This window comes from Carassius carassius, chromosome 18, assembly GCF_963082965.1.
Source record: "Carassius carassius chromosome 18, fCarCar2.1, whole genome shotgun sequence".
NCBI lineage: Eukaryota > Metazoa > Chordata > Actinopteri > Cypriniformes > Cyprinidae > Carassius > Carassius carassius.
Window position 1 is genome coordinate 31,555,664 of NC_081772.1, and position 27,775 is coordinate 31,583,438.

Sequence of the window (27,775 nt, forward strand, 5' to 3'; positions counted from 1 at the left end):
CAACAACCCACCCCCTCAATAACCGGATAACCCCAACAACAATATTGTTGTTGCTGACTGGTAATCCTCAGATTTCCACCAATTTGACTGGTGTAAAAGAAGTGTGGTAGGCACTAGGTAGGGATCACAAACAATATAGTCGTACAAGACTTCAACATTACATGACTACTGATTGAAATCGCCATAGCGTTTGGCGGGGTGCACAATTTTGACCTAATTGCAGTTTTTCTGACAAATATTGCGATGCGATTTTCGATTTTTATATTCAATACTTTTAAGTGCATAAAACTACAATTATGAATGAAATATTATATCATTACTTACAAAACACAGTCTTGTACAACTTGACACACATGAGAACAATATACAATAACCTAAAAAATATTTGTGGACAGCACCCTCTTCTGGCTTTTGTCTGCTGTTGAACCTGAAAAATCTCTAATATAAACAACGTAGTGATTGAGGTAATGAGATTGTTGGTTCCACCTGTTATTTTTGCTCGGCGTGTTTGTCATATAGGCTATTCATGGTCGATTATCCAGAGTTTAAGAATCTTAATCGAATTGTCACGTGTCGTATAAAGATCTTTATCGACTTTTTGGCACACCCCTTCTAGAAAGTGCCAAAATAACTTCCAGTCAAAAATATTGAGGGTGGACTTCTACACAAAATTATGCTTGATGGAAAATGTCTTCATTTCCCCATGGACATAATCTTGGTCATTCTGTAGTAAATCACCCCCTTGAGGCAGTTTGGCTGTGAAGCTCTATGCTGAAAAGGGAAGACTGGCATTGTGAATATGGCCTATAGACTACGGTCTATAGGCCATATTCACAATGCCAGTCTTGTAGGTTTTAGGGAACTGGTATTTTATGCTATCAAGCACATAATTGGTTTAACACTTTTTTTATTATTATTATTATTATTATTATTATTATTATTAACATTGACATGCCAAAAATAAGGATGCCAGGTTTAAAGCGGGGTGTTTGGCTATGTAATGGGGACAGAGAATATATTATGATATTTACTGTCTTAATATGGTGTTTTCTGATCCTGTGACTTTAAATGTACTTTGCTCTATTACTGTATACTCTTAAGGTTGCCATGGTTGCAGACATAGGGGGTTCCTCACTTGAAGATGCCACTAGGAGGATGATGAAGTTCCTGATGTTGCCAGAACTGCAACGGCAGTACAACGTGACCGGACGGATGGGCAAGCTGTGCTTCAAAGATCTGCGTCTTTTTGAAGTTTTCTATGGTAAATTCAGTTTTTTTATTGCTCAATGAAACTTGTCTTTGGCCTTTCTTTTATTTATCCAAAGTTAAATGATACAGTAGTTTGTCAAAACACAATTTAGTTGGAGATTATCAACATTTTAACATAACATTAAGGACAATTTCAGCCTTACTACTGGTCTGTTCCACATGCAACTCTCTAACCACTCGCCCAGTCGATCTCAAATTGGTAGATTTCATTCTACTGGCATGAATGTAGTGCCCATTTTCGTGTCTTGTCAAAATATGCCAAATTTATGACTTGAATTATTACATTAATTTGCCTTAATGGCCAAAAAATCTACTTCAAGAATTGTTCTCCACAGAACTCTGCAGGATTCTTCTCTGCAAAATCCACACTTTAACAGTTAGTCTTATCTTTGAAGTATACTACAACTTTTCTCCAATACACTGTTTAAAAAATTCAAAAGTGTGTAAGTGAACTGAACTAGTCCAGTGATACTTTAATTGTTTCTAAGGGGGGCCCGTCAACACTTTAGCAACATTGTGTAGGCCAATACTGTGTGCAGGTCTCCTACCTAAATCAATGGCAAATAAAATGTAGGCCTATAGACCCATTTTGGACCTACGTCATTGTGACGTTCCGATGACATTTAGTAATGGAAGTAAGAGCCCCTCCATAGACTCTCGATAAGATTAGTTTAAGACTAAGGCAGTCAAAATCAAAAATGTTAACTTTTTAAAACAACATTCATGGTCTTGGAGAGATAAGATAAGAAAAACTTTATTGTCTGTCACAAGTGACAGAAATTTGTCTTCGACAGGCTCAACAATATATAGATTTGAAAAAAGAGAAAACAAATACACTCACTAAAATAGCCACACAGTGGTACACAGTAACAAACAACAATAACCAGACAACAACAACAATGAACACAGGTCGGAGTTAAGGTGCTGGTTTCAGAATATTCAACTTAGTGATGGCCGTGGGAATGAAGGACTTCTTATAAACATTTTTACGGGCTAGTGGGACCTTGTAACGGTGACCTGATGGCAGTAACTGAAAGGACTGGTGAAGAGGGTGGGTGGGGTCTTGTGTTATGGTGGTGGCTTTCCTAAGTACTGAGTGAGTGTAAATATCTGATAGTGGGGTTTAGGGGGAGCCAATTATTTTGCCAGCCTGTGTTATTATTCGTGTGAGGTTTGTTTTGTATTTAGTGGTGAGTGCATTGTACCAAGAAGAGATGTTAAATGTGAGAGTGGATTCTATCAGTGATGTGTAGACTGTGGTTAAAATGTACTTGCTGACATTAAAAGTCCTGAGCTTTCTCGGATGGAGGCGCTGCTGGGCCTTCTTGTACACATATTCTGTGTGTTCAGAGAAAGAGAGGGATCCGTCTATTTCTGTTCCGAGTTATCTAAAAGATTTGACCTGTTCTACATGTTGGCCATAAATGCTGATCGGCTGGAAAAGCTGTGTTTGTGTCGTGGTAAGTGTTCCTCTGCTACCACAACACATTTCCTTGGTCTTTCCAATGTTGAGCTCGAGGAAACTTGCCTTAAAAGTCCTGGCCAGATTGCTAACTGCCTGATGGTAGTCAGACAGCGCATTGGCACCTGTCAGATGGGCTACTAAGGCCATGTCGTCTGCATATTTAAAGAGTCATTCCTTCACTGCTGCAAGAGATGGCCAAGAAGAGATTGGGAGATAAAACACAACCTTGTGGGAGTCCTGAGTTTAAAAACAGCTTACTGGATTTAAAACCATTTACTAAAACCTGCTATTCTGTAAAAAACCCTTAATCCATAAAATCAGTGCTGGATGGACCTGAAGCTCCACCAGACGGTGCAATAGTGTGTCTGTGTGTACAGTATTAAAAGCAGAGAAAAAGTCCATAAATAAAATCCTGGTGTGAGGGTGCACTGAATCTAGCTGCCTGGTCACCCTGTCCAAAAGAGTACTGAAGAGTAAGAGTACACACAATCACAGGTCTACTAAAATCTGCGTTCTTGTGAAGTTTCAAAAACCTGAAGTTGTCACCAAATATGAATGTCAAGCAGAATATTTTAAAATATTTCATTTTCAACTGCTACCTATTATGCCTGAACACAGTGGGATTGCATTTAGCCTACACAACAGTGTAATTCTCACATTTGAAACAGTTTCGCTGTATTTGAAATAGCCTAGTCAAGTGTAGGAATGTAAATGCAATAAAGTAACGAGCATTCTATCTTGCGCCGCAGCAGTTTGGAATTTCTTGTGACACATCCGATGAAAAAATGGCTGCAACACGTCCTTTTCTCCCTCGTTGTCATGGTGAATCGCTGTTTCCGAGCTCGATTGATGATAGCTTTCCTTATGCTGCGGACACAAGAACAACCTAGGGTTTTTGTTTGCAGGGTAAATCAGCTCAGAGATCAAGGTTGGTTTTACAATTTGTTAAACCTTCTACTTGGAATGGGGCCCAGGACTTTTGACTGATTATGTGTAAGGTTTATATAGATAGTATGTTATTCATTCTGTTTTATTGTTGTGATTCTACAGCAAGGGAATAATAGAATTTAATCAGAACATCAAACGATTTATAACACACCATTTACATATGTTGGGCTCCTGTGAGTTTTACTCGCACACAGACATCAAGAATCAGCATATGAATCTCAACGTGACATGCTTCAATGGTGCAGTGCATTCTGGGAGCCATGGATAAGTTTCGTATGATGCACTCAGAATGCATTGCACCATGAAGCATGTCACCATTGTTGAGATTCATATGCTGATTCTTGATGTCTGTGTGCGAGTGTATATGATCTCTGCTGGTGTTGAACATCTGACAGCGCTTCGCATTTCACTGGCAGCTGTCGTGTCTGTGATTCAACAGGAAGTTATGTGATATGACATGATATATTCATGGAAAACTGTTTCTAATGTCGCTCAAATCTGGTGTGCATTTGAGGCTAAATTTCAACATGTAATGTAAAAAGGGTTATAGGTTGGCATAAAATTCCATGGTAAATGTCACCCTAGGGGTAACATTTTAGCTTACCACATGTGGAAATGTGTAACTTGAATGAATGATTTGAAGAGTTGCAAGTTGGAGCAAAAAAGAACCTTGCTAAATTGACTTATGCTCCCTTGTTTTTAGGTGCACTGAAGAGTAACGCTTTAACTCAGAATGTGAACCGAAAGGATGTGGAAATGGCACTGGGGAAATGGTTCACAGGCGCACGTGATCGTGGTGGGGAGAGGGCTGCAAGAGCCCTAAGAGAAAAAAGAACATCGACAACACAAACGCCATGACTGTTTTGGATGTATTTTTTGGAGATGTTTTGTTTTCTTTTTTTCAGACATTTTTTAAAAATTTATTTTTTTTATTTATTTACCAGTACGTTGTAAAATTTAAATGGTTAAAGATCATGTTTGTTGTTCAATGTATTATATAATGAGTGTATTTTGTATTGTATTTTTGGAGGGTTTTTTTCAGAGATTTTTTTTTTTTTTATATATTTTTTAGTTTACCGTATGTTGGGACATTGTTTTTTAAAGATAATTTTTGTTGTTCCATTTAATATATTTCTTGCAGTTCAAAGCATCAAGTGTCTTGTATTTATCTTGTACTTACATTCATTCTTAATTTATTCTTAGATTGTTTCCTTAAATAAATGGTTGGGCTTACCTTGCATGAATTGCCCAGTTAGGACCAACATAAGATCCTTACAGAGCCCACTTTAAGCCCATATGGGCATTCACGGTTGAATCCTGGTGCAAGCCCACTTTAAACCCCTTTGGGCAGGTGGGGCCAAAATGGGTCTGTCATGAATTGCCCGGTTAAGACCCACATAAGACCCTTACAGATCCCACTTAAAACCCACCTGGGCATCCATGGCTGGCCCCCAAGTGGATCCCGGGTGCAAACCCACTTTAAACCCCTTTGGGCAGGTGGGGCCCAAATGGGTCTGTCATGAATTGCCCGGTTAAGACCCACATAAGACCCTTACAGATCCCACTTAAAACCCACCTGGGCATCCACGGCTGGCCCCCATGTGGATCCCGGGTGCAAACCCACTTTAAACCCCTTTGGGCAGGTGGGGCCAAAATGGGTCTGTCATGAATTGCCCGGTTAAGACCCACATAAGACCCTTACAGATCCCACTTAAAACCCACCTGGGCATCCATGGCTGGCCCCCAAGTGGATCCCGGGTGCAAACCCACTTTAAACCCCTTCAGACTGGTGGGCCCCAAATGGGTCTGAAATGAATTGCCCAGTTAAGACCCACATAAGACCCTTACAGATCCCACTTAAAACCCACCTGGGTATCCACGGCTGGCCCCCATGTGGATCCCGGGTGCAAACCCACTTTAAACCCCTTTGGGCAGGTGGGGCCCAAATGGGTTTGACATGAATTGCCCAGTTAGGACCCACATAAGACTCTTACAGATCCCATTTAAAGCCCATCTGTGTAGCCATGTTGCAAAGCCCACTTTGGACCCCTTTGGGAAGGTGGGGCCCAAATGGATCTGACATGAATTGCCCAATTAAGACCCATGCGGTACCCTTACAGGTCCCACTTTTAGTACTTCTGGGCTTCCACGGCTTGCCCCAATGTGGATCCCGGGTGCAAGCCCATAATGGGGCCCACATTTGCCGACCATGAAGCCCTCATCTGGGCCCCACATGTCATTGCCGGCTGGGAATATACTATACGACCATTCAAAAGCTTGATGTAAATAATATAAATGTAACAAATAAATAACTGTAGGCTAACAAATGTAAAAAAAATGCTATTCTTCCAATTTATTCCCCCTAAAAAACCTAAAAAATATTCTCAGCTCTTTTCAACATTAATAATAATAATAATAACGATAATAATAACAACAATAAATGATTTTTTTTGTAGAAAATAAGATTGTTAAACTGATTTCTGAAGGATTGTGTGACTGGAGTATTGATGCCAAAAAATTTGTTTGAAAGTCAGCTTTGATTGTTCCTGATAAACTGTTTAACTGCTCCCCCAAGTGGATATTAAAGTATGTTGTGGGATAATTAAATATATTCTAAATAAACTACAAACATAAAATTATATACTTTTATTTTTTTCTCACATTCTTTCTTGTAACTCCTTCCTCTCAGTGGCACAGATGACTGAATGGCTCATTATGCAGCTCATTATGCGGCCCTTTGTCTTCTCAGGTGTAAATCACAATGATATTCATGATAGTTGACGCCTACTCGCATATGACTTTTACCAACAAAAAGTGTCTTAGAAAATGTAAATCAATATATTGTTTTCTGTAAGTGAGTAAACAAGATGATTTTCACATAATTTAGACAGACAAATTCTAAGCTACAAGCTACAGTTCTCAAAAATCCCGGGAACCAATGTTCTCTATGTGTTTTTTTTGCCTTTTTCAAGTGTTTTAACATTTTTAGATTTTCACTAACCACGCATAATATTTTTTTTCTCAAAAACACAATCATGTACATACATGCATTTTACATATTATTATAGACCAGTTTGTGCTGATTACAGTGAGATTAGACTTTACCCATTCAGATATTGATAAGAAACTGAAAAAAGCACAAATGTCAGGGCATGACAAAACTTCTCCAGGCCCCAAAAATACCCTTAGACTCCAGAGGGTTAAGCAGACCACCTTCTGCCCTGTTGTGTGTCACATTGCTGCCTGACCTACTTGCAACCTAGCAAGCCGAGATTGTAAGCTAGCACTGGAAGCGGGTAAAACAGCAGTCCCACTGAGGAGAAATTAGGCTGCCATGTCTCATCCTATTTAATGGGTTTTTTCAGTGCTGGGCCTGGGGACCGACAGCACTGCACAATTCGGAGGTCTGTCTTATTCTACTCACTCTGTGAGCGCGCTTTCCTAATGAGCTGACCATCAGAATCAGGTGTGCCAAACAAGGGAGGTGCACTGATACCCTGGAGCAGAAAGGAACACCGCTCCAGTACAGATTCAGAAGAAGAGATGGACTGTAGTGATAGCAAGGTGACTCCGCCAAAAGCAGACAGACCTTCGCCCAAACAGGGACTTGAACCCTAGACCCTCAGATTAAAAGTCTGATGCTCTACCGACTGAGCTATCCGGGCTCTTGTGGATCACTGGCTTCTCACCTTTTATAAAGCAGCAGTTTTACAACAAGCTGCCCAGAAGAGACGCAGGTGTCACAAGGATGAAAGCTAGAAGCAGTTATGGCACAGAGAGCGAAGGACCATAGAAGGCACAATTACCGTCACAGAAAGCTAAAGCAATACTGCAAATCCCTCCCGTAGATGGCAGAGTTCGAACCTGCACAGGGAGACCCCAATGGATTTCAAGTCCATCGCCTTAACCTCTCGGCCACGACTATGCCTAATGTTAGAAAGGAAGCCCCCTTGTCTGGTGGCGCCCTGCACAGGCGAAGCTTCAGAAACAAAATCACGCAGAAAGATGAGGTGGTAAAAAAATTTTCAACCTTGCCGTATACTCAACGGCAAAGGGTTGCCGTGACCCGGATTCGAACCAGGGTTGCTGGGGCCACATCGCAGAGTACTAACCACTATACTATCACGGCGTGCCACTGGCTCACCTAAGACAAACCCTGGAGCCCGCATACAAGAAGCAGCACCGGCGTGTTTGTTTATCGAAGAGGGACTGGACATTTCGTAAATAAGTGTGAGGACTGTGAAAAAAGCATGGATGCTTTGCCTCATGGCCTTCAGCATACAGCGTAGTCGGCAGGATTCAAACCTGCGCGGGGAGACCCCAATGGATTTCTAGTCCATCACCTTAACCACTCGGCCACGACTACGGGAGTAGACCAATTTCTGCTCAGTTTGTGTCCAACACTGCTGCCTGACCTACTTGCAACCAAAACAGCTCAGTCAGCAAGCAGAGATTGCAAGCTAGCCCTGCAAGCGGGTAAAACAGCGGTCCCACTGAGGAGAAATCAGCCTGCCATGTCTCATCCTATGTAATGGGGTTTTTCAGTACTGACCCCGGGGACCGACAGCACTGCACAATTGGGAAGTCTGTCTTATTCTACTCACTCTGTGAGCACTCTTTCCTAAAGGGCTGACCATCAGAATCATGTGTGCCGATCAAGGGAGATGTACTGACCCCCTGGAGAAGGAAGGAACATCGCTCTAATACAGAGTCAGCAGAAGAGATGGACCCGTAGTGATAGCAAGCTGAGGCCTCCAAAAAGTAGACTGACCTTTGCCCAAACAGGGACTTGAATTAAGCAGACCACCTTCTGCCCTGTTGTGTGTCACATTGCTGCCTGACCTACTTGCAACCTAGCAAGCCGAGATTGTAAGCTAGCCCTGGAAGTGGGTAAAACAGCAGTCCCACTGAGGAGAAATCAGGGTGCCATGTCTCATCCTATGTAATGGGGTTTTTCAGTGCTGGGCCTGGGGACCGACAGCACTGCACAATTCGGAGGTCTGTCTTATTCTACTCACTCTGTGAGCACGCTTTCCTAACGAGCTGACCATCAGAATCAGGTGTGCCAAACAAGGGAGGTGCACTGATACCCTGGAGCAGGAAGGAACACCGCTCCAGTACAGATTCAGAAGAAGAGATGGACCGTAGTGATAGCAAGCTGAGGCCTACAAAAAGACGACTGACCTACGCCCAAACAGGGACTTGAATTAAGCAGACCACCTTCTGCCATGTTGTGTGTAACACTGCTGCCTGACCTACTTGCAACCTAGCAAGCCGAGATTGTAAGCTACCCCTGGAAGCGGCTAAAACAGCAGTCCCACTGAGGAGAAATCAGGCTGCCATGTCTCATCCTATGTAATGGGGTTTTTCAGTACTGGCCCTGGGAACCGACAGCACTGCACAAATGGGAGGTCTGTCTTATTCTACTCACTCCGTGAGCACTCTTTCCTAAAGGGCTGACCATCAGAATCATGTGTGCCGAACAAGGGAGATGTACTGACCCCCTGGAGAAGGAAGGAACATCGCTCTAATACTGAGTCAGCAGAAGAGATGGACCCGTAGTGATAGCAAGCTGAGGCCTCCAAAAAGTAGACTGACCTTCGCCCAAACAGGGACTTGAATTAAGCAGACCACCTTCTGCCCTGTTGTGTGTCACATTGCTGCCTGACCTACTTGCAACCTAGCAAGCCGAGATTGTAAGCCAGCCCTGGAAGCGGGTAAAACAGCAGTCCCACTGAGGAGAAATCAGGCTGCCATGTCTCATCCTATATAATGGGGTTTTTCAGTGCTGGGCCTGGGGACCGACAGCACTGAACAATTCGGAGGTCTGTTTATTCTACTCACTCTGTGAGCGCGCTTTCCTAACGAGCTGACCATCAGAATCAGGTGTGCCAAACAAGGGAGGTGCACTGATACCCTGGAGCAGGAAGGAACACCGCTCCAGTACAGATTCAGAAGAAGAGATGGACCGTAGTGATAACAAGGTGACTACGCCAAAAGCAGACAGACCTTCACCCTAACAGGGACTTGAACCCTGGACCCTCAAATTAAAAGTCTGATTCTCTACCGACTGAGCTATCCAGGCTCTTGTGGAGCACTGGCTTCTCACCTTTTATAAAGCAGCAGTTTTACAACAAGCTGCCCAGAAGAGATGCAGGTGTCACAAGGATGAAAGCTAGAAGCAGTTATGGCACAGAGAGCGAAGGACCATAGAAGGCACAATTACCGTCACAGAAAGCTAAAGCAATACTGCAAATCCCTCCCGTAGTCGGCAGAGTTCGAACCTGCGCAGGGAGACCCCAATGGATTTCAAGTCAATCGACTTAACCTTTTTTTTTTTTTTTTTTTTTTTTTATTGAAGAAATTAATCAATTCAAACATACATGTCAATTATTCACATACAAAAGTACATAAGATTCTTTCTTTGACATAAAAAATTCCTAAAATCTTGAATTGACAGACATCTTACTTACAATTTAAAGAAAGAAGTCATTAAATAGTTTAATCTTTTAAAAATGAAAATTCAATTCCCAGCTCTTTGAAGACCATTAATACCTCCTGAGTAAAAATATTATAAAAAACATCAATCGTTTCCTCCAATTTAAAATAATAAAACAGACATCCAACATATTTTTCAACTTTTCTCCTAAACACATTCCATACATCAATTAAAGCATTGTCCTTTTTCACCACCACTCTTCTTTCCCATATCGCACTTTTCATCAGCATCACAAGTAAATTAATCAGCTTCTCATGTTTATATTTCTCATTAATGCCCAACATTAACACCTTTTCCCACTCAAAGTTTCCATTTCCCTCTCCTCTCAAAATTAAAAACATGCTTTTACATCTCTCATTAAAATCTTTCAGCTTATCACAATATAAAAACAAGTGTAAAAACCCTTCATCTGCATCTTGGCATACTTTACATATTGCACTTTCCTCCATCCCAATTTTGCTTAAAATCACATCTGTGAACACTGCTTTGTTCCTGATAAAATATTCCATATTCTCCAGTTTAGTCTGTACAATTTTCCCATTTATATTCCCCCATATTTTCTCTTCTGTTACATCATTGAACATCCGTAGCCAGTATTCATTTACAACAGGTTTCTTGAAAACCACATCTCTAAAAAAACAATAAAACATTTTCACAGTACATTCTTTAAAAGCACACAATTTTCCCCCCATATTTACATACACATCTTTTCCTTGATTTTCTTCTTCCATATGTTCAATTCTCTTTATCCATTCTTTAGGTATAGCATTCTTAATTAAATCATATTTGTTTGTAATCTCTTGTCTGCTATAATCCTCCTTTGCATCCTCCATCACATCCACAATGTATTGCACTGGTAAAAACCCCTCTTTGAATTCATATAAAACATCTCTGACTTTCATGATTCCAACATCCCACCATTTCTTAAAAAAAACCTGCTTCCCTTGATTTAAAATGCAGTTGTTTAAGAATAAAGGCTGATTTAAAATGTTCTCTCTACCTTGTGGCTTAAAATGCACATTATCTAAAAATTTTCCCCATGCTCTCATCAGTTCTTTATAAAATTCTGGCAGCCCCTCCGTCATCCAATTTGTTGTTTTCATCCATAAAATGTTGTCCCCCAGATTAAAATGACTACACTTGTTTAAAAAATGCCCCATTGTTCTTTTCCATGCTGCTTTATTTTCTTCGTCTAGATATTTGCTTATGATTTTCACCCTTAAACTGTTCTTTCTTTGCTCCATGTCCATTAGCCCTAGCCCCCCCTTCCCCACTGCTCCTATTAAAGTGTTATATGCAATTCTCGGTGGCTTTCCTTCCCATAAAAAATCTAAAAAACATTTTTTCAGCCTTTTTTCTGTCCACAACGGCATTGAAGCCACATATAAAATATGCCATAACTTAGAAACCATTAAAACATTCAAAATTAAAACCCTCCCCTTCAAAGTTAAGGACATTAATCTCCAAAAATTCAACCTTCTCTCGATCCCTCCTAACATCTCCTCCCACATAATTCCTTCTGCTTTGGTTTCATCCCTCCCCATTAAAACACCTAAAATCTTTATTTCATTCATTTCCTTAAAATTAAAGTGCGCCGTTAAAACCTCACTTCCCCCGAATCTCATGTATACTGTTTTATCCTCGTTCACTTTAGCCCCTGATCCCCTGCAAAATGTTTGTACTATTATCATTGCTTCCCTTACACTCAACAGATCTTGCAGCAATAGCGTAGTATCATCAGCGTATTGAAATATTTTATTCTCTCCTCCCTCTATGCCTATTCCTTTTATTCTCCCTTCCTGTTCTACCATTAACCCAGAGTTCGAACCTGCGCAGGGAGACCCCAATGGATTTCAAGTCCATCGCCTTAACCTCTCGGCCACGACTACGCCTAATGTTAGGTAGTACACATAATGGGTTCGTGGAAAAAACCCCATTCATTTAAATTGCCATATACCGCATAATGGTTCGAAGGGATTGTACTGTCAATTTGGATCCATTTTCTTCTTTAGAAAACTGGCCAACGGGACGAGTCGGCTTACCCACCTTTTCCGTAGGGAATCCGCAGTAAACCAAGTATTGACACCTCTAGGGGGTGATGTTGACCACCGGGAGAGCCCCCCCAGCCCCACCCCCACCTCCCACGAACCCTATAAAGGTACTTTTGCCATCGTTCTGCTGGCCGTTGGGGGTATTCGCTCCCAGGACCCTATTATTTGGCCTTTCTCCTATTAAACGAATGGCCGGGGCAGTTCTAGGGTGGGCTTCGCATCCCAGCGGGCCGCGTTTTGTCCACCCGCCATATGGGCCCGCTTAGCGGACCCCCGTGACCACGAACCCTATAAAGGTCCTTTTGCCATCGTTCTGCTGGCCATTGGGGGTATTCGCTCCCAGGACCCTATTATTTGGCCTTTCTCCCATTAAACGAATGGCCGGGGCTGTTCTAGGGTGGGCTTCGCATCCCAGCGAGCTGCGTTTTGTCCACCCGCCATATGGGTCCGCTGTGCAGACCCCCGTGACCACGAACCCATTATTTGTCCATTTAACCATTATCATCGCGGATCGGACCCTCCAGCCGCGAGGACCCCCGACCCGGACCCCCGGTCCCACGGAACCACTATTTGTCCACTTTTCCACTATTTTTACGGAACGTTCCCAAAAGGGTCCCAGAGGTGGGGGGTGGGCGTCCCCGCCCAGCGGGCGCTCACCGGCGCCCCCTCTGGCCATTTCGGGGTCGCCGACGCAAGTCGCTCCGATCGGCCCGTGGTCTCGGTGAGGTCACTGGGGGGGCCCTACGGACCCCGCTGTGAAATTTGGGACCCCTGGGACGTTTCTAAAAAAATCCCACCTGCCATTTATTCCCATGCTTTCGGCCTAGCGGATTCGTGGACACGATCGGGTCCGATCGGGCCGAATTTTGGATATGTGTCTCGAGGGCATCCCCTCGACCAGGCACAGAAGTCTGGTGGCCCTACGACCTTCTTTAGGGGTCAAACGGTCACAGAAGGGACCCCACGTCCACAAAAGCGGTACGCGTTTTGATGGGAGGTGGGACGTCCACAGTTCGGAGACGATAGGTTGTAGGGCCCCCAGATTTGAGATTCTGGCTTCTCAGGGGCCCCTCAACAAGGGCCCGAAACACGTAGTCGTAGGACCCATGGAAAAAAAGGGCATCGCGCTAGGTCCTCACGCTTTTGACAGCACGTTCTAGGGGCCCTCAGGAGCAACCGATCCAAATTTCGGGCCCCTAGGACGTTTCTAAAAAATCCCTCCTGCCATTTACTTGAATGTGTTCGGCCTAGCGGTTTCGTGGACACGGCTCGCCGGGGTCCGATCGGGCCGAATTTTGGATATGTGTCTCATGGGGGCCACCTCGACCGGGCATAGAAGTCTGGTGACCCTACGACCTTATTTAGGGGTCAAAGTGTCAAAAAAGGGAGCGCTTGTCCACCAAACCGGTACGCGTTTACATTGGAGATGGGACATCCGCCCTTCGGAGACGATGGGTCGTAGGGCCCCGAGATTCGAGATTCTCGCATCTCAGAGGCCCCTCTCCCATGTCCCCAAAGCACGAAGCTGTAGGACCTTGAAAAAATAATTCCCATCCGGCACCCTGAAATCTCTCAAAAGACTCTGATCATGTAAGAGTCAGAGAGGGCTGAGGGAGAGATTTTGTGCAGGAGGCTCCGAATTATCCCCTCGCCTTAGGGCCCCGCTCTTTCGGCAGCTCAATCGGGGCGGCCCCTGGACCCACCGATCCGAATTTCGGGCCCCTGGGTCTTTTCTATAAAAGTCCCACCTGCCATATATTTGAATGGGGTTCAAATAAATTGCGGGTGGACATGCACCACATGTGGTTTTCTATGCATAATTCTACAGTATTATGGGACAAAACTTACAAAAATGGGTTCCTCGGAGCTTGCAGAGTACAGCAGATGAGACTTCAACCACGAAATCGCTAAAATTGATCCGTCCACGGAACCATTAGGAAGGGCGTGCTGAATAAATGGCAAATGGGAGGTTTTTTTAAAAAAAAAATGTCCATTTACAATTTATTCAGCGGGACCTCCGTAGTGCTCTGGTGGACATAAATTTTTATGCATATTTTACATTATTATTGGATAAAACTTACAAGAATGGATTCCTCTGGGTGTCCTGAGTACAGTAAAGGTCTTTTCATTAACAATAACACACATTTGAAATAAAAAAAGTTAAATACAGTTGCTATTTAATGAAAAGTGAGATACGCACCACATGTGGTGCACATGTGTGCCAAAATTCAACGCTCATTTTTATGCAAATTCTACAGTATTATGGGTTAAAACTTACAAAAATTGATTCTTCTGAGTGCCCTGAGTACAGTACAACTGTTTTCTCTCGGCCTCATAAAAAAAATTTTCTTCCGACTTCCACCCCCCTTGAGCTGCCTTCTCTAGCCGGGGAGGGTGCACCCTGGCCGGCATGGATGAGTAGGTGCGAGGGGGGTGGATGGTACTATTTTTTTGCTAATATCTCCGCGAAGCGGTGGACCCCGGGGCTGAAATTCAGGGGATGCCTAGAGGGTCGAGGGGCCTACCGTATGCGACCACCCTCTAGTTCCTGGGTGGTCCGGTTCCTGAGTTATCCCGGTTCAAATCCCACATTTTGGGGGGCCGTAACTTTGACCCCCGGGGTCATAGGGACATGGGGCAGGTGTCATCGGATAGAGGGCAACCTGTTCTGACCTTGACCCGATATTGGTGCAGTTTGGCCCCGTTTTGCGGAGTTACAGCTTGGCAAAGTCTGTGACATTTTGGTTAACCAAAATCCAACATTTTTTATATGCATATTTCTACAGTATAATGGGATAAAACTTACAAAAATGGATTCCTCTGAGTGCCCTGGGTACAGTACAAGTGTTTTCTCTAGGCCTCATAAAAAAATTTTTCTTCTGACTTCCACCCCCCTTGAGCTGCCTTCTCTAGCCGGGGAGGGTGCACCCTGGCCGGCATGGATGAGTAGGTGCGAGGGGGGTGGATGGTACTATTTTTTTGCTAATATCTCCGCGATGCGTTGGACCCCGCGGCTGAAATTCGGGAGATCCCGAGAGGGTCGTGGACACGACTCCCAAGGGTCCGATCGGGCCGAATTTTGGATATGTGTCTCGAGGGGATCCCCTCGACCGGGCACTGAAGTCTGGTGGCCCTACCACCTTCTTTAGGGGTCAAACGGTCACAGAAGGGACCCCACGTCCACAAAAGCGTTACGCGTTTTGATGGGAGGTGGGACGTCCACAGTTCGGAGACGATAGGCCGTAGGGCCCCCAGAATTTAGATTCTGGCATCTCAGGGGCCCCTCACCCAGGGCCCCGAAGCACATAGTCGTAGGACTAAAGGGAAAAAAGTGCATCGCACTAGGGCCCCGCGCTTTTGACTGCACGATCCAGGGGCCCCAAAGAGCCACCGTTCCGAATTTCGGGCCCCTGGGACTTTTCTAAAAAAATCCCACCTGCCATTTATTTGAATGTGTTCAGCATAGCGGGTTCGTGGACACTGATTGCAAGGGCTCTTGGGCCCCGGGCCTTCATAAGCTTACTGGGGGAAGCCCCAGGAGCCACCGTTCCAAGTTTTGGGCCCCAGGGATGTCTCAGAAAAAAATGTCTGAACGAGGCTCTTTTCTAACGCTAATGGTCAAATGGACAAATATTGGGTCCGTGGGACCCGGGGGTGGGGTCCGCAAATGTTCCGCATGTGATCTGTGGTCATTCCGTGAACATAATGGTCAAATGGACAAATAGTGGGTTCGTGGGACCCAGGGTGGGGGTCCACAAGTGGTCCGCAGATGATCCGCAGTCATTGTGTGAACATAATGGTCAAATGGACAAATATTGAGTTCTTGGGACGCAGGGTGGGGGTCCGCAAGTGGTCCGCAGATGATCCGCAGTCATTGTGTGAACATAATGGTCAAATGGACAAATAGTGGGTTCGTGGGTCCCAGGGTGGGGGTCCGCAAGTGGTCCGCAGATGATCCGCAGTCATTGTGTGAATATAATGGTCAAATGGACAAATAGTGGGTTTGTGGGACCCAGGGTGGGGGTCCGCAAGTGGTCCGCAGATGATCCGCAGTCATTGTGTAAATATAATGGTCAAATGGACAAATACTAGGTTCGTGGGACCCAGGGTGGGGGTCCGCAAGGGGTCCGCAGATGATCCGCAGTCATTGTGTGAATATAATGGTCAAATGGACAAATAATGGGTTCGTGGGACCCGGGTTGGGGGTCCGACGGGGGTCCGCACCGGTTCTGTAGTCATTCTGTAACTTTAAAGGTCAAGTGGACAAATATTGGTTTCGTGGGCAAAAAAATTGTCCATCCCCCATTCGGGTAAATGCCACTGTTTTAAACCTGAGGTGTACTGCTCCGTGCGCCACCCTGTGGAGAAGTGCTGAATGGCATTTAGGGGCCTCAAATTTGGGTAAGCTTCCGCGAGGCCCCTCGGGGGTCCAGATCCTCTCGCACCGGTCAGGGGTCTCCCATGGGCCAGCGCAGTCGGCAGACATCGACACCGCGTCCGGCAAAAAATTTTTGGGGTCAGCGCGCAGGTCCCCTTAACCCACGTACACGAGCCCTCAAACTTATACCTGAATGGACGCTCCAAAAAAATAAAGGGCTGACCATAAGAATCAGGTGTGCCGAACAAGCCAACCAATTTCTGCTCAGTTTGTGTCCAACAGTGCTGCCTGACCTACTTGCAACCAACCCAGCTCAGTCAGCAAGCGGAGATTGCAAGCTAGCCCTGCAAGCGGGTAAAACAGCGATCCCACTGGGGACTGACAGCACTGCACAATTGGGAAGTCTGTCTTATTCTTCTCACTCTTTGAGCGCTCTTTCCTAAAGGGCTGACCATCAGAATCAGGTGTGCCGATTAAGGGAGGTGCACTCATACCCTGGAGCAGGAAGGAACACCGCTCCAGTACAGATTCAGAAGAAGAGATGGACCGTAGTGATAGCAGGGTGACTCCGCCAAAAGCAGACAGACCTTCGCCCAAACAGGGACTTGAACCCTGGACCCTCAGATTAAAAGTCTGATGCTCTACCGACTGAGCTATCCAGGCTCTTGTGGAGCACTGGCTTCTCACCTTTTATAAAGCAGCAGTTTTACAACAAGCTGCCCAGAAGAGACGCAGGTGTCACGAGGATGAAAGCTAGAAGCAGTTATGGCACAGAGAGCGAAGGATCAATTACCGTCACAGAAAGCTAAAGCAATACTGCAAAGCCCTCCCGTAGTCGGCAGGGTTCGAACCTGCGCGGGGAGACCCCAATGGATTTCAAGTCCATCGCCTTAACCTCTCGGCCACGACTACGCCTAATCTTAGAAAGCAAGCCCCCTTGTCTGGTGGCGCCCTGCACAGGCCAAGCTTCAGAAACAAAATCACGCAGAAAGATAAGGTGGTAAAAAAAATTTCAACCTTCCCGTATACTCAACGGCAAAGGGTTGCCGTGACCCTGATTCGAACCGGGGTTGCTGCGGCCACAACGCAAAGTATTAACCACTATACGATCACGCCGTGCCACTGGCTCACCCAAGAGAACCCCTGGAGCCCGGATACAAGAAGCAGCAGCGGCGTGTTTGTCAATCGAAGAGGGACTGGACATTTCGCAAATAAGTGCGAGGACCATGAAAAATGCATGGATGCTTTGCCTCATGGCCTTCAGCAAACAGTTTAGTCGGCAGGATTTGAACTTGCGAGGGGAGACCCCAATGGATTTCTAGTCCATCGCCTTAACCACTCGGCCACGACTACGGGAGTAGACCAATTTCTGCTCAGTTTGTGTCCAACACTGCTGCCTGACCTACTTGCAACCAACCCAGCTCAGTCAGCAAGCGGAGATTGCAAGATAGCCCTGCAAGCGGGTAAAACAGCGGTCCCACTGAGGAGAAATAAGCCTGCCATGTCTCATCCTATGTAATGGGGCTTTTCAGTACTGACCCTGGGGACCGACAGCACTGCACAATTGGGAAGTCTGTCTTATTCTACTCACTCTGTGAGCACTCTTTCCTAAAGGGCTGACCATCAGAATCAGGTGTGCCCAACAAGGGAGATGCACTGATCCCCGGTAGCAGGAAGGAACATCGCTCTAGTACAGAGTCAGCAGATGAGATGGACCATAGTGATAGCAAGCTGAGGCCTACAAAAAGAAGACTGACCTTCGCCCAAACAGGGACTTGAATTAAGCAGGCCACCTTCTGCCATGTTGTGTGTAACACTGCTGCCTGACCTACATGCAAGCTAGCAAGCGGAGATTGTAAGATAGCCCTGGAAGCGGCTAAAACAGCAGTCCCACTGAGGAGAAATCAGGCTGCCATGTCTCATCCTATGTAATGGGGTTTTTCAGTACTGGCCCTGGGGACCGACAGCACTGCACAAATGGGAGGTCTTTCTTATTCTACTCACTCAGTGAGCACTCTTTCCTAAAGGGCTGACCATCAGAATCATGTGTGCTGAACAAGGGAGATGCACTGATCCCCGGGAGAAGGAAGGAACATCGCTCTAATACAGAGTCAGCAGAAGAGATGGACCCGTAGTGATAGCAAGCTGAGGCCTCCAAAAAGTAGACTGACCTTCGCCCAATCAGGGACTTGAATTAAGCAGACCACCTTCTGCCCTGTTGTGTGTCACATTGCTGCCTGACCTACTTGCAACCTAGCAAGCCGAGATTGTAAGCTAGCCCTGGAAGCGGGTAAAACAGCAGTCCCACTGAGGAGAAATCAGGCTGCCATTTCTCATCCTATGTAATGGGGTTTTTCAGTGCTGGGCCTGGGGACCGACAGCACTGCACAATTCAGAGGTCTGTCTTATTCTACTCACTCTGTGAGCGCGCTTTCCTAACGAGCTGACCATCAGAATCAGGTGTGCCAAACAAGGGAGGTGCACTGATACCCTGGAGCAGGAAGGAACACCGCTCCGGTACAGATTCAGAAGAAGAGATGGACCGTAGTGATAGCAAGGTGACTCCGCCAAAAGCAGACAGACCTTCACCCTAACAGGGTGGACCCTCAAATTAAAAGTCTGATGCTCTACCGACTGAGCTATCCAGGCTCTTGTGGAGCACTGGCTTCTCACCTTTTATAAAGCAGCAGTTTTACAACAAGCTGCCCAGAAGAGACGCAGGTGTCACGAGGATGAAAGCTAGAAGCAGTTATGGCACAGAGAGCGAAGGACCATAGATGGCACATTTACCGTCACAGAAAGCTAAAGCAATACTGCAAATCCTTCCGGAAATGGGAAGAGTTCGAACCTGCGCAGGGAGACCCCAATGGATTTCAAGTCCATTGTCTTAACCTCTCGGCCACAACTACGCCTAATGTTAGAAAGCAATCCCCCTTGTCTGATGGCGCCCTGCACAGGCCAAGCTTCAGAAACAAAATCACGCAGAACGATGAGGTGGTAAAAAATGTTCAACCTTCCCGTATACTCAACGGCAGAGGGTTGCCATTACCCGGATTCGAAACGGGGTTGCTGCAGCCACAACGCAGAGTACTAACCACTATACGATCACGGCATGCCACTGGCTCACCCAAGACAATCCCTGGAGCCCGGATAGAAGAAGCAACAGCGGCGTGTTTGTCCATCGAAGAGGGACTGGACATTTCACAAATAAGTGCGAGGACCGTGAAAAATGCATGGATGCCTTGCCTCATGGCCTTCAGCAAACAGTGTAGTCAGCAAGATTCGAATCTGCGCGGGGAGACCCCAATGGATTTCTAATCCATCGCCTTAACCACTCGGCCACGACTACGGCAGTAGACCAATTTTTGCTCAGTTTGTGTCCAACACTGCTGCCTGACCTACTTGCAACCAAACCAGCTCAGTCAGCAAGCGGAGATTGCAAGCTAGCCCTGCAAGAGGGTAAAACAGCGGTCCCACTGAGGAGAAATCAGCCTGCCATGTCTCATCCTATGTAATGGGGTTTTTCAGTACAGACCCCGGGGACCGACAGCACTGCACAATTGGGAAGTCTGTCTTATTCTACTCACTCTGTGAGCACTCTTTTCTAAAGGGCTGACCATCAGAATCAGGTGTGCCAAACAAGGGAGGTGCACTGATACCCTGGAGCAGGAAGGAACACCGCTCCAGTACAGATTCAGAAGAAGAGATGGACCGTAGTGATAGCAAGGTGACTCAGCCAAAAGCAGACAGAACTTCGCCCAAACAGGGACTTGAACCCTGGACGATCAGATTAAAAGTCTGATGCTCTACTGACTGAGCTATCCGGGCTCTTGTGGAGCACTGTCTTCTCACCTTTTATAAAGCAGGAGTTTTACAACAAGCTGCCCAGAAGAGACGCAGGTGTCACGAGGATGAAAGCTAGAAGCAGTTATGGCACAGAGAGCGAAGGACCATAGAAGGCACAATTACCGTCACAGAAAGCTAAAGCAGTACTACAAATCCCTCCCGTAGTCGGCAGAGTTCGAACCTGCACGGGGAGACCCCAATGGATTTCAAGTCCATCACCTTTACCTCTCGGCCACGACTACGCCTAATGTTAGAAAGCAAGCGCCCTTGTCTGGTGGCGCCCTGCACAGGCCAAGCTTCAGAAACAAAATCACGCAGAAAGATGAGGTGGTAAAAAATTTTCAACCTTCCCGTATACTCAACGGCAAATGGTTGCCGTGAGCCGGATTCGAACGAGGGTTGCTGCGGCCACCACACAGCGTACTAACCACTATACGATCACGGCGTGCCACTGGCTCACCCAAGACAACCCCTGGAGCCCGGATACAAGAAGCAGCAGCGGCGTGTTTGTCCATCGAAGAGGGACTGGACATTTCGCAAATAAGTGCGAGGACCGTGAAAAATGCATGGATGCTTTGCCTCATGGCCTTCAGCGTAGTCAGCAGGATACGAACCTGCACGGGGAGACCCCAATGGATTTCTAGTCCATCGCCTTAACCACTCGGCCACGACTACGGGAGTGGACCAATTTCTGCTCAGTTTGTGTCCAACACTGCTGCCTGACCTACTTGCAACCAACCCAGCTCAGTCAGCAAGCGGAGATTGCAAGCTAGCCCTGCAAGCGGGTAAAACAGTGGTCCCACTGAGGAGAAATCAGGCTGCCATGTCTCATCCTATGTAATGGGGTTTTTCAGTACTGGCCCTGGGGACCGACAGCACTGCACAATTGGGAAGTCTGTCTTATTCTACTCACTCTGTGAGCACTCTTTCCTAAAGGGCTGACCATCAGAATCAGGTTTGCCGAACAAGGGAGATGCACTGATCCCCGGGAGCAGGAAGGAACATCGCTCTAGTACAAAGTCAGCAGAAGAGATGGACCGTAGTGATAGCAAGCTGAGGCCTACAAAAAGAAGACTGACCTTCGCCCAAACAGGGACTTGAATTAAGCAGACCACCTTTTGCCATGTTGTGTGTAACACTGCTGCCTGACCTACTTGCAACCTAGCAAGCCGAGATTGTAAGCTAGCCCTTGAAGTGGCTAAAACAGCAGTCCCACTGAGGAGAAATCAGGCTGCCATGTCTCATCCTATGTAATGGGGTTTTTCAGTACTGGCCCTGGGGACCGACAGCACTGCACAAATGGGAGGTCTTTCTTATTCTACTCACTCCGTGAGCACTCTTTCCTAAAGGGCTGACCATCAGAATCATGTGTGCCGAACAAGGGAGATGCATTGATCCCCGGGAGAAGGAAGGAACATCGCTCTAATACAGAGTCAGCAGAAGAGATGGACCCGTAGTGATAGCAAGCTGAGCCCTCCAAAAAGTAGACTGACCTTCGCCCAAACAGGGACTTGAATTAAGCAGACTACCTTCTGCCCTGTTGTGTGTCACATTGCTGCCTGACCTACTTGCAACCTAGCAAGCCGAGATTGTAAGCTAGCACTGGAAGCGGGTAAAACAGCAGTCCCACTGAGGAGAAATCAGGCTGCCATGTCTCATCCTATGTAATGGGGTTTTTCAGTACTGGCCCTGGGGACCGACAGCACTGCACAATTGGGAATTCCGTCTTATTCTACTCACTCTGTGAGCACTCTTTCCTAAAGGGCTGATCATCAGAATCAGGTGTGCCGTACAAGGGAGATGCACTGATCCCCGGGAGCAGGAAGGAACATCGCTCTAGTACAGAGTCAGCAGAAGAGATGGACCGTAGTGATAGCAAGCTGAGGCCTACAAAAAGTAGACTGACCTTCGCCCAAACAGGGACTTGAATTAAGCAGACTACCTTCTGCCCTGTTGTGTCACATTGCTGCCTGACCTACTTGCAACCTAGCAAGCGGAGATTGCAAGCTAGCCCTGTAAGCGGGTAAAACAGCAGTCCCACTGAGGAGAAATCAGGCTGCCATGTCTCATCCTATGTAATGGGGTTTTTCAGTGATGGGCCTGGGGACCGACAGCACTGCACAATTCGGAGGTCTGTCTTATTCTACTCACTCTGTGAGCCCGCTTTCCTAACGAGCTGACCATCAGAATCAGGTGTGCCAAACAAGGGAGGTGCACTGATACCCTGGAGCAGGAAGGAACACCACTCAAGTACAGATTCAGAACAAGAGATGGACCGTAGTGATAGCAAGGTGACTCCGCCAAAAGCAGACAGTCCTTCGCCCGAACAGGGACTTGAACCCTGGACCCTCAGATTAAAAGTCTGATGCTCTACCGACTGAGCTATCCGGGCTCTTGTGGAGCGCTGTCTTCTCACCTTTTATAAAGCAGCAGTTTTACAACAAGCTGCCTAGAAGAGACCCAGGTGTCACGAGGATGAAAGCTAGAAGCAGTTATGGCACAGAGAGCGAAGGACCATAGAAGGCACAATTACCGTCACCGAAAGCTAAAGCAGTACTACAAATCCCTCCCGTAGTCGGCAGAGTTCGAACCTGCGCGGGGAGACCCCAATGGATTTCAAGTCCATCACCTTTACCTCTCGGCCACGACTACGCCTAATGTTAGAAAGCAAGCGCCCTTGTCTGGTGGCGCCCTGCACAGGCCAAGCTTCAGAAACAAAATCACGCAGAAAGATGAGGTGGTAAAAAATTTTCAACCTTCCCGTATACTCAACGGCAAAGGGTTGCCGTGACCCGGATTCGAACAAGGGTTGCTGCAGCCACCACACAGCGTACTAACCACTATACGATCACGGCATGCCACTGGCTCACCCAAGACAACCCCTGGAGCCCGGATACAAGAAGCAGCAGCGGCGTGTTTGTCCATCGAAGAGGGACTGGACATTTCGCAAATAAGTGCGAGGACCGTGAAAAATGCATGGATGCTTTGCCTCATGGCCTTCAGCGTAGTCGGCAGGATTCGAACCTGCGCGGGGATACCCCAATGGATTTCTAGTCCATCGCCTTAACCACTCGGCCACGACTACGGGAGTGGACCAATTTCTGCTCAGTTTGTGTCCAACACTGCTGCCTGACCTACTTGCAACCAACCCAGCTCAGTCAGCAAGTGGAGATTGCAAGCTAGCCCTGCAAGCTGGTAAAACAGCAGTCCCACTGAGGAGAAATCAGGCTGCCATGTCTCATCCTATGTAATGGGGTTTTTCAGTACTGGCCCTGGGGACCGACAGCACTGCACAAATGGGAGGTCTGTCTTATTCTACTCACTCCGTGAGCACTCTTTCCTAAAGGGCTGACCATCAGAATCATGTGTGCCGAACAAGGGAGATGCACTGATCCCCGGGAGCAGGAAGGAACATCGCTCTAGTACAGAGTCAGCAGAAGAGATGGACTGTAGTGATAGCAAGCTGAGGCCTACAAAAAGAAGACTGACCTTCGCCCAAACAGGGACTTGAATTAAGCAGACCACCTTCTGCCATGTTGTGTGTAACACTGCTGCCTGACCTACTTGCAACCTAGCAAGCTGAGATTGTAAGCTAGCCCTGGAAGCGGCTAAAACAGCAGTCCCACTGAGGAGAAATCAGGCTGCCATGTCTCATCCTTTGTAATGGGGTTTTTCAGTACTGGCCCTGGGAACCGACAGCACTGCACAATTGGGAAGTCTGTCTTATTCTACTCACTCTGTGAGCACTCTTTCCTAAAGGGCTGACCATCAGAATCAGGTTTGCCGAACAAGGGAGATGCACTGATCCCCGTGAGCAGGAAGGAACATCGCTCTAGTACAGAGTCAGCAGAAGAGATGGACCGTAGTGATAGCAAGCTGAGGCCTACAAAAAGAAGACTGACCTTCGCCCAAACAGGGACTTGAATTAAGCAGACCCCCTTCTGTCATGTTGTGTGTAACACTGCTGCCTGACCTACTTGCAACCTAGCAAGCCGAGATTGTAAGCTAGCCCTGGAAGCGGCTAAAACAGCAGTCCCACTGAGGAGAAATCAGGCTGCCATGTCTCATCCTATGTAATGGGGTTTTTCAGTACTGGCCCTGGGGACCGACAGCACTGCACAAATGGGAGGTCTGTCTTATTCTACTCACTCCGTGAGCACTCTTTCCTAAAGGGCTGACCATCAGAATCATGTGTGCCGAACAAGGAAGATGCACTGACCCCCTGGAGAAGGAAGGAACATCGCTCTAATACAGAGTCAGCAGAAGAGATGGACCCATAGTGATAGCAAGCTGAGGCCTCCAAAAAGTAGACTGACCTTCGCCCAAACAGGGACTTGAATTAAGCAGACCACGTTCTGCCCTGTTGTGTGTCACATTGCTGCCTGACCTACTTGCAACCTAGCAAGCCGAGATTGTAAGCTAGCCCTGGAAGGGGGTAAAACACCAGTCCCACTGAGGAGAAACACAGGCTGCCATGTCTCATCCTATGTAATGGGGTTTTTCAGCGCTGGGCCTGGGGACCGACAGCACTGCACAATTCGGAGGTCTGTCTTATTCTACTCACTCTGTGAGCCCGCTTTCCTAACGAGCTGACCATCAGAATCAGGTGTGCCAAACAAGGGAGGTGCACTGATACCCTGGAGCAGGAAGGAACACCGCTCCAGTACAGATTCAGAAGAAGAGATGGACCGTAGTGATAGCAAGGTGACTCTGCCAAAAGCAGACAAACCTTCACCCGAACAGGGACTTGAACCCTGGACCCTCAGAATTAAAGTCTGATGCTCTACCGACTGAGCTATCCTGGCTCTTGTGGAGCACTGGCTTCTCACCTTTTATAAAGCAGCAGTTTTACAACAAGCTGCCCAGAAGAGACGCAGGTGTCACGAGGATGAAAGCTAGAAGCAGTTATGGCACAGAGAGCGAAGGACAATAGAAGGCACAATTACCGTCACAGAAAGCTAAAGCAATACTGCAAATCCCTCCCGTAGTCGGCAGAGTACGAACCTGCGCGGGGAGACCCCAATGGATTTCAAGTCCATCGCCTTAACCTCTCGGCCACGACTACGCCTAATGTTAAAAAGCAAGCGCCCTTGTCTGGTGGTGCCCTGCACAGGCCAAGCTTCAGAAACAAAATCACGCAGAAAGATGAGGTGGTAAAAATTTTTCAACCTTCCCGTATACTCAACGGCAAAGGGTTGCCGTGACCCGGATTCGAACGGGGGTTGCTGCGGCCACAAAGCAGAATACTAATCACTATACGGTCACGGCATGCCACTGGCTCAACCATGAGAACCCCTGGAGCCCGGATACAAGAAGCAGCAGCGGCGTGTTTGTCCATCGAAGAGGGACTGGACATTTCGCAAATAAGTGCGAGGAGCGTGAAAAATGCATGGATGCTTTGCCTCATGGCCTTCAGCAAACAGCGTAGTCGGCAGGATTCGAACCTGCACGGGGAGACCGCAATGGATTTCTAGTCCATCGCCTTAACCACTCGGCCACAACTACGGGAGTAGATCAGTTTGTGTCCAACACTGCTGCCTGACCTACTTGCAACCAACCCAGCTCAGTCAGCAAGCGGAGATTGCAAGCTAGCCCTGCAAGCGGGTAAAACAGCGGTCCCACTGAGGAGAAATCAGGCTGCCATGTCTCATCCTATGTAATGGGGTTTTTCAGTACTGGCACTGGGGACCGACAGCACTGCACAATTGGGAAGTCTGTCTTATTCTACTCACTCTGTGAGCACTCTTTCCTAAAGGGCTGACCTTCAGAATCAGGTTTGCCGAACAATTGAGATGCACTGATCCCCGGGAGCAGGAAGGAACATCGCTCTAGTACAGAGTCAGCAGAAGAGATGGACCATAGTGATAGCAAGCTGAGGCCTACAAAAAGAAGACTGACCTTCGCCCAAACAGGGACTTGAATTAAGCAGACCACCTTCTGCCATGTTGTGTGTAACACTGCTGCCTGACCTACTTGCAACCTAGCAAGCGGAGATTGTAAGCTAGCCCTGGAAGCAGCTAAAACAGCAGTCCCACTGAGGAGAAATCAGGCTGCCATGTCTAATCCTATGTAATGGGGTTTTTCAGTACTGGCCCTGGGGACCGACAGCACTGCACAAATGGGAGGTCTTTCTTATTCTACTCACTCCGTGAGCACTCTTTCCTAAAGGGCTGACCATCAGAATCATGTGTGCCGAACAAGGGAGATGCACTGATCCCCGGGAGAAGGAAGGAACACCGCTCCAGTACAGATTCAGAAGAAGAGATGGACCGTAGTGAGGGCAAGGTGACTCCGCCAAAAGCAGACAGACTTTCGCCCGAACAGGGACTTGAACCCTGGACTCTCAGATTAAAAGTCTGATGCTCCACCGACTGAGCTATCCGGGCTCTTATGGAGCACTGGCTTCTCACCTTTTATAAAGCAGCAGTTTTACAACAAGCTTCCTTGAAGAGACGCAGGTGTCACGAGGATGAAAGCTAGAAGCAGTTATGGCACAGAGAGCGAAGGACCATAGAAGGCACAATTACCGTCACAGAAAGCTAAAGCAATACTGCAAATCCCTCCCGTAGTCGGCAGAGTTCGAACCTGCGCGGGGAGACCCCAATGGATTTCAAGTCCATCGCCTTAACCTCTCGGCCAAAAACAAGGCAAAAGGGACTACTACAAGGGGGAAAGAAAGGGAAAAGAGAAGGAGAAAGGTGGGAAAGCAAGAAAAAGAAAAAAGAAATTATCCATCAAACTTCATGAACACTCACAAAGGATTTAAGTAAAGTGTTTGATTGGTTTTTGACTATATTTTTAATAAAAAAATTAATAATAATAATCTGACAAACACACCACACACTCTTGCCAGGACTTGCACCTGGAATCTTCCACCCAAAGGGTGGATGTGTTACTATTACACCACAAGAGTTGTGTATTTCTTTTTTTTTTACAAACACTGCAAATTAAACACTGGAAACAGCAACTAAAAACAAAATGTTCACAGCACAACACACACACAGCACAACATATGCAACTATATAAAAACCTAACTATATACATTACTATATACACCAATGAAAAAAAAAAAGAACTTCAAAAAGTTTCAAAGAACTCCCTGTACATTCTGCCTCCACTGTGCAACAGAGAGGCCTGAGGCTGGACAATACCACCGGCCCTTCAGCTGAGTGTGGCCAGTTGTCTTATTTTTTGCCAGCCCACACTGCTTGCAGATATAGTGATATATATCCTTTGCTAGTAGTTTCCGTGGTGGTTCACCTCTAGCCACTCGCTCCTCATCCTCTTGAGCAGCTTTCTGCCTTCTCCATGTGCGCTGC

The 27,775-nt window shown here is 46.8% G+C and overlaps 11 non-coding genes across 11 annotated transcripts; all 11 read right to left on the reverse strand.

The window, feature by feature from the left end:
* Nucleotides 1–7,274: 7,274 nt before the first annotated feature.
* trnak-uuu (transfer RNA lysine (anticodon UUU)) lies at nt 7,275–7,347 on the reverse strand. The gene has a single exon. It is a non-coding gene; the product is annotated as a tRNA-Lys (tRNA).
* Nucleotides 7,348–7,966: 619 nt separating this feature from the next.
* trnas-aga (transfer RNA serine (anticodon AGA)) lies at nt 7,967–8,048 on the reverse strand. Its single transcript has one exon. It is a non-coding gene; the product is annotated as a tRNA-Ser (tRNA).
* Nucleotides 8,049–17,200: 9,152 nt separating this feature from the next.
* trnak-uuu (transfer RNA lysine (anticodon UUU)) lies at nt 17,201–17,273 on the reverse strand. The gene has a single exon. It is a non-coding gene; the product is annotated as a tRNA-Lys (tRNA).
* A 167-nt stretch (nt 17,274–17,440) lies between these two features.
* trnas-uga (transfer RNA serine (anticodon UGA)) lies at nt 17,441–17,522 on the reverse strand. The gene has a single exon. It is a non-coding gene; the product is annotated as a tRNA-Ser (tRNA).
* A 2,843-nt stretch (nt 17,523–20,365) lies between these two features.
* trnak-uuu (transfer RNA lysine (anticodon UUU)) lies at nt 20,366–20,438 on the reverse strand. Its single transcript has one exon. It is a non-coding gene; the product is annotated as a tRNA-Lys (tRNA).
* A 178-nt stretch (nt 20,439–20,616) lies between these two features.
* Nucleotides 20,617–20,698, reverse strand: trnas-uga (transfer RNA serine (anticodon UGA)). The gene has a single exon. It is a non-coding gene; the product is annotated as a tRNA-Ser (tRNA).
* A 351-nt stretch (nt 20,699–21,049) lies between these two features.
* trnas-aga (transfer RNA serine (anticodon AGA)) lies at nt 21,050–21,131 on the reverse strand. Its single transcript has one exon. It is a non-coding gene; the product is annotated as a tRNA-Ser (tRNA).
* Nucleotides 21,132–22,775: 1,644 nt separating this feature from the next.
* Nucleotides 22,776–22,848, reverse strand: trnak-uuu (transfer RNA lysine (anticodon UUU)). Its single transcript has one exon. It is a non-coding gene; the product is annotated as a tRNA-Lys (tRNA).
* A 178-nt stretch (nt 22,849–23,026) lies between these two features.
* On the reverse strand, nt 23,027–23,108 carry trnas-uga (transfer RNA serine (anticodon UGA)). The gene has a single exon. It is a non-coding gene; the product is annotated as a tRNA-Ser (tRNA).
* Nucleotides 23,109–23,459: 351 nt separating this feature from the next.
* Nucleotides 23,460–23,541, reverse strand: trnas-aga (transfer RNA serine (anticodon AGA)). Its single transcript has one exon. It is a non-coding gene; the product is annotated as a tRNA-Ser (tRNA).
* Nucleotides 23,542–25,879: 2,338 nt separating this feature from the next.
* trnas-aga (transfer RNA serine (anticodon AGA)) lies at nt 25,880–25,961 on the reverse strand. Its single transcript has one exon. It is a non-coding gene; the product is annotated as a tRNA-Ser (tRNA).
* Nucleotides 25,962–27,775: the final 1,814 nt, after the last annotated feature.